Source organism: Tenrec ecaudatus, chromosome 1 (genome assembly GCF_050624435.1).
Source record: "Tenrec ecaudatus isolate mTenEca1 chromosome 1, mTenEca1.hap1, whole genome shotgun sequence".
Taxonomy (NCBI): Eukaryota; Metazoa; Chordata; class Mammalia; order Afrosoricida; family Tenrecidae; genus Tenrec; species Tenrec ecaudatus.
In genome coordinates, this window is record NC_134530.1 from 79,408,323 (window position 1) to 79,421,369 (window position 13,047).

Sequence of the window (13,047 nt, forward strand, 5' to 3'; positions counted from 1 at the left end):
TGTTTAAAATCCTGGCCCTACACTGGAAACCTCGGTGGTAGGTTTGGGTGTGCATTGAACTGTTAACCACAAGATCAGCGAGAGATGAAGCTGTCTGCTCCCATAAAGATGCAATGTCATGGAAACCCAAAGAGATGGTTCTACTCTGTCCTATGGGGTCACGATGAGTTGGAATCAACTCAGTGGCGGCAAGTTTGGTTTGGAAGTTTTGCCTTCTACACTATGCCATTGGGCTGCCTTTTATTTATTGGTCATAGGGCTTTGTGAATGCTTCCTCTTACACTGTCCATTTTTCAATGAGTGGTTTGTCTTTTTCTTATTGGTTTATAAATTTCTTCATATGTGTTGAATTTTAAATTCTTCGTTATGTTCTCATGTGCCGTCCAGTTGGTTCTGACTCACAATGACTGTCTGCATGACAGAAGAGAACACTGCCCGGGCCTGTGCCATCCTCACTACTGCCCCTTATCTGTTAGCCCCCTGTCGCAGTCACTGCGTCAGTTCATCTGGTGGAGGGCTGTGGGAAACGGACGCTGAGGGAAATGCGGCGAGGACTCTCTCCCCTCACTTATAACAGAAGGAATCTGGAAAGCTAGTATTCCACGGCAGGAAAGCCGCCACTTTGGTAAGTTAATGTCCAAGTACATTATCCTGCTTTATATATTCCCACAGATCCTCCTCCCCTTAACGTCTCTGCTGCCTTAAAGTGAGCACATGGTTGATTTTATCTCCCTGCAGGAGCAGACATCCTGCATCCTGTTGCTATCTCTTCCCGCGGTGTCACCCAGCCCCCCTCATACCTTCCCCCAGTGCAGGTATTCAGTTTCCTCACCTGTGAGCTCAGGGACCTTAGTGTAGATTCTATCCACCTTGTGACGTATGTAACTACTGAATGTGCATGTCTTGTGGCTACCTATAAATATCCCAAGATAGTAAAGATGCTGTCTCTTCTCCCACTTACACTCAGATCACTAAAAGGGGCTGAGGGGAGCATGCTACCATAAAATGTATCTGACTGTTTTATTTTATTCTCTCTCCTATCTTTCCTATCCTCGATGACTTTACTATAATCTTTAGATACTGTACAATTGCACCTAGTGGCCCTTCGGTTGTTGGCAGCAGACTTCCTCTGACAGAGGGCCTTCTTTTCGCTGCCCCTCGGCTTTCCCGAGCACAATGTCCTTTTCCAGGGACCAGTCTCTGCTGATAAGATGTCTTATGTACTTGAGACGAAGTCTCCTCAGTCTTGCTTCTAAGGAGCACTCTGGCTGTACTTCTAAGAGATTTGTTTGTTCTTTTGGCTGTTCTTTGGATTTTCAATATTCTTTACTAGCACCATAATTCAAATGCATCCGTGTGTCTTTCTTCTTCTTTATATGAGGTTCAACCTTCACATGTATCTGCAGTGATTGAAAATACCATGGCTTGGGTCAGGCGTACCTTCGTCCTCAGAGTAACATCCTTGCTCCTCACCCCTTTGAAGAGGTCTCGTGTTATTTTGGAGTCACCTAATGCAATGCATCCATTGATCCCTTGACTGCTGCTTCCATGAACACTGATTGTGAATCCAAAAAAGATCAAATCTTGATTGACAACTTCAAACGTTTCTACAGATAGTCTTGAGAAAAACGGGAATTCCAAACTACTTACAGGTGCTCACGTGGGACCTGTACATGGTTTAAGAGGTAGTGGTGTGAACCCAACAAGGGAATACTGTGTGGCTTAAAGCTAGGAAGGGTGTGCATCAGGACTGTGTCCTCTCACCTCTTAGTTACATGGGTTATAAACCTCTCCCCAATCTGTGTGGTTTGTCACCCATTTAGGGTGATTTCTGCAGGCTCCTCCTTCCTTTCTAAATCCATCCACCTTTCTTGCCCAGGACCAAGTTTAAAACTCACCTCTTTAATGAGGCTTCACAACTCTCACTCCTTCCCTGAGTTTACCTTCTCCTACATGCCTTATCGGACTCCTGGTGGGAGGAGGGGTGTGTGTCACAACCATCAAGTGCTCCGCCACTCACAGAAAGGTTAGCAGTTGGCACCTACCCAGAGGGGCTTCAGAAGACAGGGAGGCCACTCTGATGCTGATAGGGTCCAGCCTGGAAAACCATTCAAGTTTGACTCAGGCACCCAGGGTCACCAGGGGTTGTAAGCCATGTGACAGCAACGAAGAACCACAAATCGTCCTTGTGGTCAGTGGCCCCCATCTCAGTCTGATGAGGAAGACCTCACTCCCGATGAGATCAGCATGCCCTAGCTCGAGTCAGGCAGATGAGGGCTTGCATCCTGAGACTGGCAGATAAACTTGTCATTTAATGGGCACGTCACCCTCTCCCTAAACGTGTTCCTTCATCTGCAGACTGGGAGTAAGAATGTCTAACCCTGAGGGAGGTCCTGGAGAAGGTGCAGGTAGCACACATTTGTGAAAGTACTCAGTACCCTTCCTGAGCTAGCTGCACATGGGCCCTGTTTTCCCTGCCCTCCACCTCGGACTCTTTGGAAAGGGCATCCCAGATAACTCCGAGAAGCCCATCTTATTTGCCTCCCTTGATTCTTAGCAGCAAACCCCAAATTCCTGCTCTCTCCTTAGTCAACAGAGACATCCTGAGCTTGTCCTAAGATGTGAGAAATCTTGCCTGTCTGCTGGCTTGTGGTCGATAATTGCATTCTGTGATTATACAGAAAACTGAGTTAATGCGAAACATCCATATGTGACCCCCCTCCCCATGTGAATTCCAAAGTAAAAAGTATATCATCTCTATAGATTCTGATCTCAAATGGGACTACATCAGGGCAGCCTGTGGTGCTGTTGGTCTCCTTGCTGATGTCGCCGTCTGAAAAACTTCTCTTTCCCTCTCTAGCTCAGAATGAGTGCATTAGCTCTGCTGCCCCAGGGCACAGACACTTATTAGGGGTAAGTGTTGGGTGGGGTTTTCCAGTGATGCTCATATGTGTTGTCTACAGAAAGAGATTCATATGAAGAAATAGCTCCCACCGTTGTAGAAGTAGCGAAGGCCAGTCCAGTGCCAGTCAGGCTTCTCTTGACGCATGTAGGAGTGAAAACCAATAAGCAGGAAGTGGGGTGATAGAGTGGGAGGTGTCACAGGCTGGTGGATGCAGAGGGAAAGGAATCTGAGGTGAACTGGATGAATCTCCCATCATCGGCCGATGGCTTCTGGGACTGGCAGATAACACAAGGGGAAATGGATGAACCAGGTGCAGGATCCAGTTTCAGCAGAAGGTGAAGGGCCAACGAGAAATCAGCTATGTGGTCTCTCTTTTACAAAAGACCACGCCCCCAATGAGGTGCCATCAGGTGCCTACCTGATTGATAGGTTGGGCTCCACCCCTACCCTTAACCAGGAGTGTCTAGTTGACATAATCCCTAACCATCACAGGGTAACAGGTGCAATATAGTTTTCCCCCCAATAGTTTTATTGACACATAGTTTATATATCATATAATTCAGTAGTTCAATCGTTCAATCATTTCAAGGAGAATTATATAATCATTACTAAATTAATTTTAGAACACCCCACCCTGCCATGGTTAAATTGCCTTTAAAATGATAAGTGCAATCACAATTGGCTCTAGTGCTCCCTCCCCACTCCCTGTCACTCGCCCCGCCCACCCCTGTATCCCCTATAAACCCTATACTGACTATTATCACTATGCACCCACTCCTCCTGTGGGTCACAAACTGGAAACCCAACATAAATAATCAAAAACAGAATCGAACTAAGGTGGTAAGGATGAAATAATAACATAAAGACAAAATGAAAAACAATGAGTAACATAAAGACAAAATAATAACATAAAGACAAAATGAAAAACAATGAGTAAGACGGAACAGACCCCATCAATATTCAAAAAGCCAGGGAAGAAATTTCTGTCATGGAACAAGAAATGATTCCACTCGGAACAAACTCAGGTCTGGTATATAGGGAGGCCAACTGCCCAAGTGTTGAGTTCGATCAGCATCCAAGATGACAAAGATCTCTGGCTGTTCGAGACTCTGGAACAGGTACAATATTGTACCTGAAAGCCTTCCTTTGCTTCCAAATGCTTAGAAATCTTGAAGCCGGGACACCTTAGTCCAGCGCCTACACCTAGACTGAACAACTCTTAAAACCAAACCCAACCGGCCGCCGTAGAGTCAGTGTTGACTCGTGGAAAGCCTGTGTGACTCAGAGTAAAACTCTGAATGGCTCAGAATGGAACCTGGTCGTAAATCGAGAAATATCTATAGACTATCGGGCTTTTCTTCCAAGGGTACTCCTGGGTGGACCTGAATCTTTGGTTAGTAACTGAGCACTGAGATGTTTGCACCACACAGGAACTCCTCGACAACACTGTGGGTTTATCCTGGGACTGAGACGTACATGTCTAGATCTGCTTAGAGGGGAGAGCCAGTTTCTGCCTCCCCTGTAGGTTCCTAAGCCCTGGAAGCCTGGCGGTGTGCTTCTCCTTGCTGAAGCTGTTTCTCAATGTAAATTGGGGGGTTAGACCCTATCATGATTTGAGAGAGATGTTTTAAGGATCTATTTAAGGTGATTTGTGAGAAAGCTAGCAAGAACTTTGCAAAGTGCTATGGGGAAAAATCAAACAGACGCCATTGTGGGTGACTCAGCAGATCCGTTTATAAGATAACATTATAATATTGTTTAATGCAGATGATCCACGTTTCATTAACATTTACTGCACTTACGCATTATGAAGTTACTATATTTGGAGTTCCAATAATGACTGCTTGATGGTCTAACTTGAGGCAACATTACCAAGAGCTTCTGTTGAAACCTCTCATTTCAAATCAGTTGTTGATTTCTTTCCACCCAAGCCTTCAATTACTGCGGTTCCAACATTGTAAAACACCGCAAGTATAAAAAGCAGACAATAAACTCAAATAACTCAGAATTGAACAAGCGTGCCAAAGCGATTTACTTTTAAAATGACAAAGGAAACTTACCAAACCCACTGCCATCTTGTTAATTCTGTCTCAAAGAACCGCCATAGGGGTTCCTGGAACAGAGCATCCTTCCCTACACGTCGTACAACGGAACAGCTCAATCATATAAGACGAGCTGTGCAGTTGTCACCACAGTCCATTCCAGGACGGTTTCTCCTTCTCGTACCGTTTTTAGCTCCTCATTTCCTCCCAACCTCCCTGTCCATAGGCAATTATTAATCCAGTGACTGTCGCTATACATTTACCAGTCCTGGATTTTATATATAGAAAATCATAAAACACGAACAAGAAACAAACAAACAAACACACACAAAAAACCCCAACAATGATAAAATAACAGCAAAATCTCAATTAAAAAGCACAAAATGTTAAAAACTGAAACAACTTTAAAATGGGTCAAAGAGATCAAATGATAATATGTTACATGTTAGTCTAACCACATCTGCCCCAATCGACTTTCCGATGCTCTCTGATAGCTAGGCTGTTCCTATCCTTGGTGAGTGGCCAGGGGCTTGATCCAAGTGGGACCTTGAACATGGATTTTGGGCTTCTACTGATAGCCATAGCCTTCTGCAAAGCTGGGGTTCACATTGACACTCAGATGTCATTGCCTCCTCTGGATTTAGATCTGAGTAGTTATCATCCTGGAATAACACAGGCTGGTGTGTCTTTCCTGTGTGGACTCAACTATCACCTCACTTAGATGGCTGTTAATTTTAAGATAAACCTTTAAGACCTCAGATGCTATTCTTTCTTATAGCTGAGCACCATCTGATTTCTTCAGTACACTTTTCAAGAGCACCTAAATCTTCAGTGATCTCTTCATGAGGACAAGTATTGAATAGAGCCATAACATAAGAAATAATTGTTCTTAGATGAGGGCTATAATTAAGTACAAGCCCAAAATTCATTCATATATCACGGTTTGTATATATATGTCTCTGGTTCACTTAGAGACTTCATGATCACTTTATACTAGAAAATATCATAAATCATCCACACGGAACATAAGGTAATTCTATTGATAATATCATTGATTTAGCCAGTGGTATAGAATTTAAAACACTGTTGAGAAAAGGAAATTATACATGCGCAGGCCAACTTTTTAGATCAAAATCCATTAATTTTTGACTTGTGCAGATTAAAAGCTTAAGTGACCGGACACCATTTACACAAACAATAAAGGCTGTGGATCAGGCAAACCTTTTAATAACATTCATTCACAAAGACAGAGCCATGCCTGCCAGACTAACAGGTGTCATAAAAAGCAGGGAGCTTGAAAATAGTAATTATACCTTGGTCCCAGGCCACCATTTGCTGGGACCTCAAAGCAAGAGATCCAAACCAAAGTCCCTCAACCACCAAGTTCATAACCTTGGGCTCCAGCTCCTTTGCTTCTTCTCATACTAGTGTGCTTCATCTTGAAGTCCAAGGGGTTTTGTCATTTCCTTACATATAAGTGAGTTAAGACAAAGCCCAGTTTACTTAGCGGGCTTTCCAAATCGGATCCTATGAAAGGTGTGTGCCTTGAAAGGACAGTCTAAAGTCCCAGTTGTCTACAGCACATGGCTTGGGTCAAAGTGTCAATTTAGGAAAATAATATGGGGAATACTCTCCCCTGGGGGGTCTCTATATAAGTATTACTAAGGGTTTTCCCCCCACTGGGAGGTTGCTCTACACCGTTTACTCACCAACAGAAGTATAATCACCTTCTCTGCGTTAGACATGCCCCACCCGCTCCTCATGTCTTGGCCTGACTTTCCAGGAAGGTCCACTAATCATGCGTGTTGAATTGAAGTAACATTGGAACAATGACCAAGGCAGCAACTGATTGCTCTTCTCCCTCAGCCCCACTTTTGAGAACTGACCCCAGCTGAGGTGAGATCCCTGTGGAAGTGCTTTTCAAATGCACAAATAAAGGGATGACATATGGTTCCGGGCACTAGGCAAACCTTGTTGTTGGAAAATCTGATTAGATTACCTGACCTGAGAGCAGAAGTCTGCCTTTGTCTTGGTGTTTCTGCTTCTAGTAGTGGGCTCTACAATGGTTGTCCTTTTGTAATTGACTAACTTCACTCAGCATAGTGGTTTCCAGGTCTATGTCATGAGGTATTTCAAAGTTTTTCTTAGGAAACCATGGTGGTGTAGTGGTTACAAGTTGGGCAACGATCCACACTGTCTGCAGTTCAAAACCACCAGCAGCAGCTCAGAAGAAAGACTAGACAGTTACAGTCTTCTAAACCCACAGAGGGTCACTATGAGTCAGCATTGCCTCTATGGCAGTGAGTGGAGAGCATTCCATTGTGTGTTTGTACCAGAGATTCTTTATCCATTTTTCTACTGATGGGCATTTGGGCTTTCAAGTTCAGCTAGTGTGAACTGTGCTGCAATGAACACAGGACAACATATGTCTGTTCATCTTCTGTCTTACTTTTTGGGGGTATATACCCAGCACAAGTATTGCTGGGTCATATGGTATTTCTATTCCCCTATCGCTTTCCCCAATGGTTGTACATGTTACCAGCCCACCTGCAGTCTCTCCGCATCCTCTCCGGCATTTGCTGGTCTCTGATTTGTTGGGATATCATTGTGGATGTGAGGTGATAGCTCATTGTTGTTTTGCATCTCCCAGATAACTGATCATTGTTAGCCATTTATGTTTCATCCTTAGTGAATCGTTTATTCATGTCCTTTGCCCACCTTTTAATTGCATTATCTATTATTTTCTTATTGAGGTGTTGCAGAAGTCTATAGATTTTGGCAATTAGTTCCTTGTTCATTGTGTTAAAGATTCCCCTCCACTTGTGAGCTTTGATTTTACTTTGTTGATGAAGTCTTAGGATATGCATAAGTGTTTTATTGTTAATAGGTCCCAGTCATGTATGTTGTCTTCCACTGTGTGTGCTTCCTTTATTATATTAGACAGGATGGGTACGGTCTGCAACAGTGACCGTACATTTGTCTCACATTTCTCATTATGGCCCGTAAAGGACTAAGGTTTACATTTAGGTCACCAATGCATCTTGAGTTCATTTTTGTGTCTGACACTATAAATCTTTAGGGGAGTAGATAACCTCTTCTTTCTCCTACAGAGTGGCTGATTAATTTGAACAGTGGACCTAAACCAGGGGTTCTGTGATTCGATTGGAAAAAAATTCAATCTTTATTTTTACCAATTTATTACTGGTATAGATAATATTTTTCTCAATTATGGATGCTTATTATATTACAGAGTCATATTAGCAGTACCTCTAAGTTCCATAGTTGGGGTAACTATTTCAAATTATTAATATGAAATTACTTTTAATTACAGTATTTTAGACCAATCACTAAAAGGTGTTTTATGCATTGATAAATAAATATATTTCCATATCACAAATTTTGAAATATTTTGATAGCTATTTTTTAATACACAAGGGCTGCAAAAAGTTGGTGGAAAAATTGAATGAAAGATAAGGAGTTTTTCCACCAATTTTTGGAGGCCCTTCATATAATTAATTTTCTTCACAATCCTTCCTATTTTTTCCCTATGTGATTTTCTGCATTTAAAAAGTTCATTCTGAGAAAGGATTCATGGGATGCTCCAGACCACAGCCCCAAAAGTCCACAGCACAAAATAAAGAGTCCCTGCTCTACATGAAACTGCACTAGCAGCACAGCAAGAGAGCATGTACTAGAGAAAGATAGGAAGCCCATTTTAGTAATTACAGAGTTCATCCAGGAAGATGGCCATGAGGTAGAGGTAACCACACTGGGAGCGCTGTGCGAGTGACTGGTGGTTTAGGGGATAGAGAGGCTGAGTGGAGAGTCCGTTCCATGCAGGTGGGCTTCACAGCACCCCAGGGGGTCTATACCAGCATGTGGGCAGACCTTCCCAATGGCCTCCCTCTCCCCACCCCCTGCATACACCATTGAGCTGCTGCAGTGTGTGGCCTGGTCCCCAGACCACATCGGCCTGTATCATCAACGCAGGTCCATGCACACAGCCTGCAGCCCCGCCCCCTCCTGCTGCTGCTGTGGCTTCATGAACCCCATCGCCTGTCCCCAGCCACCACCACTTTGTGGCCCCAGTGGCCCCGCATCCTACCCTTGTTGCCTTCTGTTCACACCCCCATGCTGTGCAGGTACCTCCTGCCAGCACATGAGCCCTGTACAGGTCCCTCCCCCCAGAGCCCCAGCACTGCGTGGGTTCCTCATGCCAGTAGCCCATACTGTGCACATTCTGGGACCCGTCCCTTAGGCTTTCTGTGCGATCAGCCTCCCTAGAGGCATCCCTGCTGCCTGAGACCACCCTGCCTTCACTGCCTGAGAGTGCCACTCAAGCTGCCCTCCAAATTGATAATCCCAGCTGCCCAGGTAGAGAGTAAAACCCCAGTGAGACAGAGGCACAGCATGATCCCACAGTGCAGTGTGCTCCTGGAGGGCCTGAGGATCATTCTTATTAGCCTCCCATAGAGAAAACCAGAGATCCTGGTCTTCCGGGAAGAGATGCCGAACTCCACTAAAATGACACACAGAAACATCCCATAGCAGCAACCACAACAAGAAAGCAAGAGAAACAAAATGCAATGCTGGAGGAGGACCTGATCCTAGCATTGTACATAAAAGCAGCAGATTTTGAACCACCATAAAAAGAAATCTTCAGAGTACTGCTTAGAGTCATACAGGATATGAGGGAATCAATACAGAAAAGGATGAAAAAATAGCATAGAGTTCATTTACTGAAGGGAAATACACGAATTAAGGGAAAATGCAGAAGCAGAAGAACTAACAATAAAAGACCTTACCAATAGGCTGGAAGAGGCAGAGAATCATATCAGTGACCTCGAAGAAAAAGATAGTCAAAGAAGCTGAAGAAAATCTGAGAACAGTGAGTGATGCCATGAAGAGAAACAATATTCAGATAATTGGGATACTAGAACAAGATACCGCAAAGAAATCAACAGCTAGAATAGCGAGGTAATCCTGGAATAAAACTTCCCTAATTAAATGAATGAGAATCAGACAATTTTCCAGGAAGCAGAGAAGACTCCATCAGACTGAAACCCAAGAATACACCAAGGTATATAGTAGGCAAATTATCCAATTTTGAGGAGGAGAAAGTCATAAGAGCAGCTAGGGAAAAAAAATACAGTGAATTACTGAAATCCAAATGAAGGCTGAGCATGACAGTGGGACAAGAGGAAAGTAAAAAGAAATAGAGGAAAGAGCTAGGAGGCAAAGAGCATTTATAGAGGTCTAAATAAAGGCATGTATATATGTAAATATATTTATACATGAAGATGGGAACATAGATCTATGTGCATATATTTACAGGTTTAGTATTAAGGTAGCAGATGGACATTGGGCCTCCACTCAAGTACTCCCTCAATGCAAGAATACTTTGTTCTATTAAACTGGCATTCCATGATGCTCACCTTCCTGACATGATCGCTGAAGACAAAGTGGGTACATAAGCAAATGTGGTGAAGAAAGCTGATGGAGGCCAGCTATCAAAAGATATGGCATCTGGGATCGTAAGGGCTTGAAAGCAAACAAGCAGCCATCTAGCTCAGAAGCAACAAAGCCCACATGGAAGAAGCACACTGGCCTGCGTGATCACGAGGTGTTGAAGGGATTAGGTATCAGGTATCAAAGAACAAAAAAATCAAATCATTGTGAATGAGGGGGGGTGGGTACAGATTGAGGACCCAAGACCCATCTGTAGGCAACTGGACATTCCTTACGGAAGGGTCACAGGGAGGAGAAGAGCCAGTTAGGGTGCAGTGTAGCAACGATGAAACATACAACTCTCCTTTAGTTCCTAAATGCTTCCTCCTCCCCCACTATCATGATCCCAATTCTACCTTACAAATTTGGCTAGACCAGAGGATATACACTGGTACAGATAGGAACTGGAAACACAGGGAAGCCAGGACAGATGATCCCTTCAGAACCAGTGGTGAGAGTGGCGATACCTACCCAGAGGTTGGAGGGAGGGTGGGGTGGAAAGGGGAATCCGATTAAAAGGATCTATATATAACCTCATCCCTGGGTGATGGACAATAGAAAAGTGGGTGAAGGGAGATGTTGGACAGTGTAAGATATGACAAAATAAAAATAATTTATAAATTATCAAGGGTTCATGAGGGAGTGGAGAGCAGGGACAGAGGGGAAAATGGGGAGCTGATACCAAGGATTCAAGTAGAAAGCAAATGTTTTGGGAATGATGATGGCAACAAATGTACAAATGTGCTTGACACAAAGGATGAATGTATGGATTGTGATAAGAATTGTATGAACCACCAACAAAATGATTTAAAATAAAACACAGTCACTTATAAGTGTACTCAGATAAGAGTATGTGCAGACTTAGCAGCAGGCACCATGAAGGAGGGGAGAGAGGGAAGTAGGATTTCCAAAATTATAGGAGGATAACGGTAACGGAAGAATCCTATATCCTGCCCAACTATCCGTCAAAATAGACAAAGCAACAAATGTTGGAGGGGGTGTGGGAAGATAGGTAGGCTCATTCACTGCTGGTGGGCTTGTAGATACATACAGCCACCGTGGAAAGTGATTTGGCAATACCTAAAACAGATGGAAATTGAGTTACCTTATGACCCAGCAATACCAGTACTGGGCATTTATCCAGAAGAAATAAGGCACATGCCATGACCAGACATCTGCACTGCTCATCGCTGTGCAGTAGTTCACAATCACAAAGAATTGGAAAAAGTCTAAATTTCGATCAATGGAATGAATGGATTAAAAACTCTGGTGTATATGCACACAATGGAATACTATGCATCCCTAAAAAACAGTGATCAAATGATGAGTGAGGCACCTCTTCTGACGGAAAGCGTTGGAGGATGTTATGCTGAGTGAAGTTAGCCAAACACAAAAGGACACGCACAACCTGAGTCCACTGAGGTAAGTTCAAACATCAGAATGGGCACAGGGGAAAATGTACATATCGCACAGTTCCCGGGCTGAGGACCAGACACTCTAGTAAGAGACAGACCAAACACAATGATGCCTACGTCATCAAAAAGAAAAAAGGAAATAAAAAAATAAAGATGTAGATAGCAACTGTGTGGAAAAACATCTCCATCCCCACCCCTGCTGACCGCATATGCCTTTAGGCCCATAGAGGGGTGGGGGGAGAAAAAGGATGGCACTGGGGAACAGGGCACTAATCCACCCAAGGGGAGGATATTGTTGATGACTCCACAGGAAAAGAGATAGTAGACCTAAATTGGGTGCGCCAAGCCTTGAGGGTGACGTTCCTGCTCGGAGCAGCTATTCACAGAGTACTGACTGCAGGGCTGGCCCCACCTTGAGACATGACGTCCCCATCCAAGATGACAGTGCTAGAGAGGACAGCACTGAAGATGCACTTCAGGGAGTGCAGCTGGTCTGACCCACCCACATGGAGGCTGACCAAGAGGGGAGTGCATCGGACCAGCAATGGGACCAAAGCCACAAAGTCCCGAGGAATCTCGATTGTAGACTTCTGACTGGGGGTGGCGTGGGCAGGGGTGGGTGGGAGGAGCAGCGCTTGGCACCTCATCTGAACTGGTTGGGGGATATTCACAAGTGGGTCACACTGAAAGCCTAAAGGTGTAACGAGGTGGAGCACTAGCGCGCTTCATCCTTGACTGCAGGAAGAGCAATGAGGTCTTGTGGAAGTTTTGCCCTGGGACGCAAATGCTGAGGTGTAAGTGCTGTTTGGTGAACAGGCCCTAGGGTACGGATTCCTGAAAGGAAAGGGGAATGGACCAATCAATTATATCAGGGCCTTCTTGCTATTTAACAGAGGGACACTCATCTACTCTGGATCAGGTCAAGTTTGACTCGGAACTATCTGTAGTCTCTTCTCTCACTCATTGTTCTTTTGGTGTCTATATAAGATAGGCAGGATAAGCAACCCCAAGAAGGCAGCAGGGCTGATGGTTCCAGGCGGGCATGGGGGAGGAGACAGGGGAAGGGGCGTGATGAGCCAATAATACCAGGGTCAGAGGACTAGCAAGGGCTAAAATTGACGATGAGCAGGGTAGCATTCCGGTTCAAGTCGGATCAATTGAAATATATTTGAAAGGA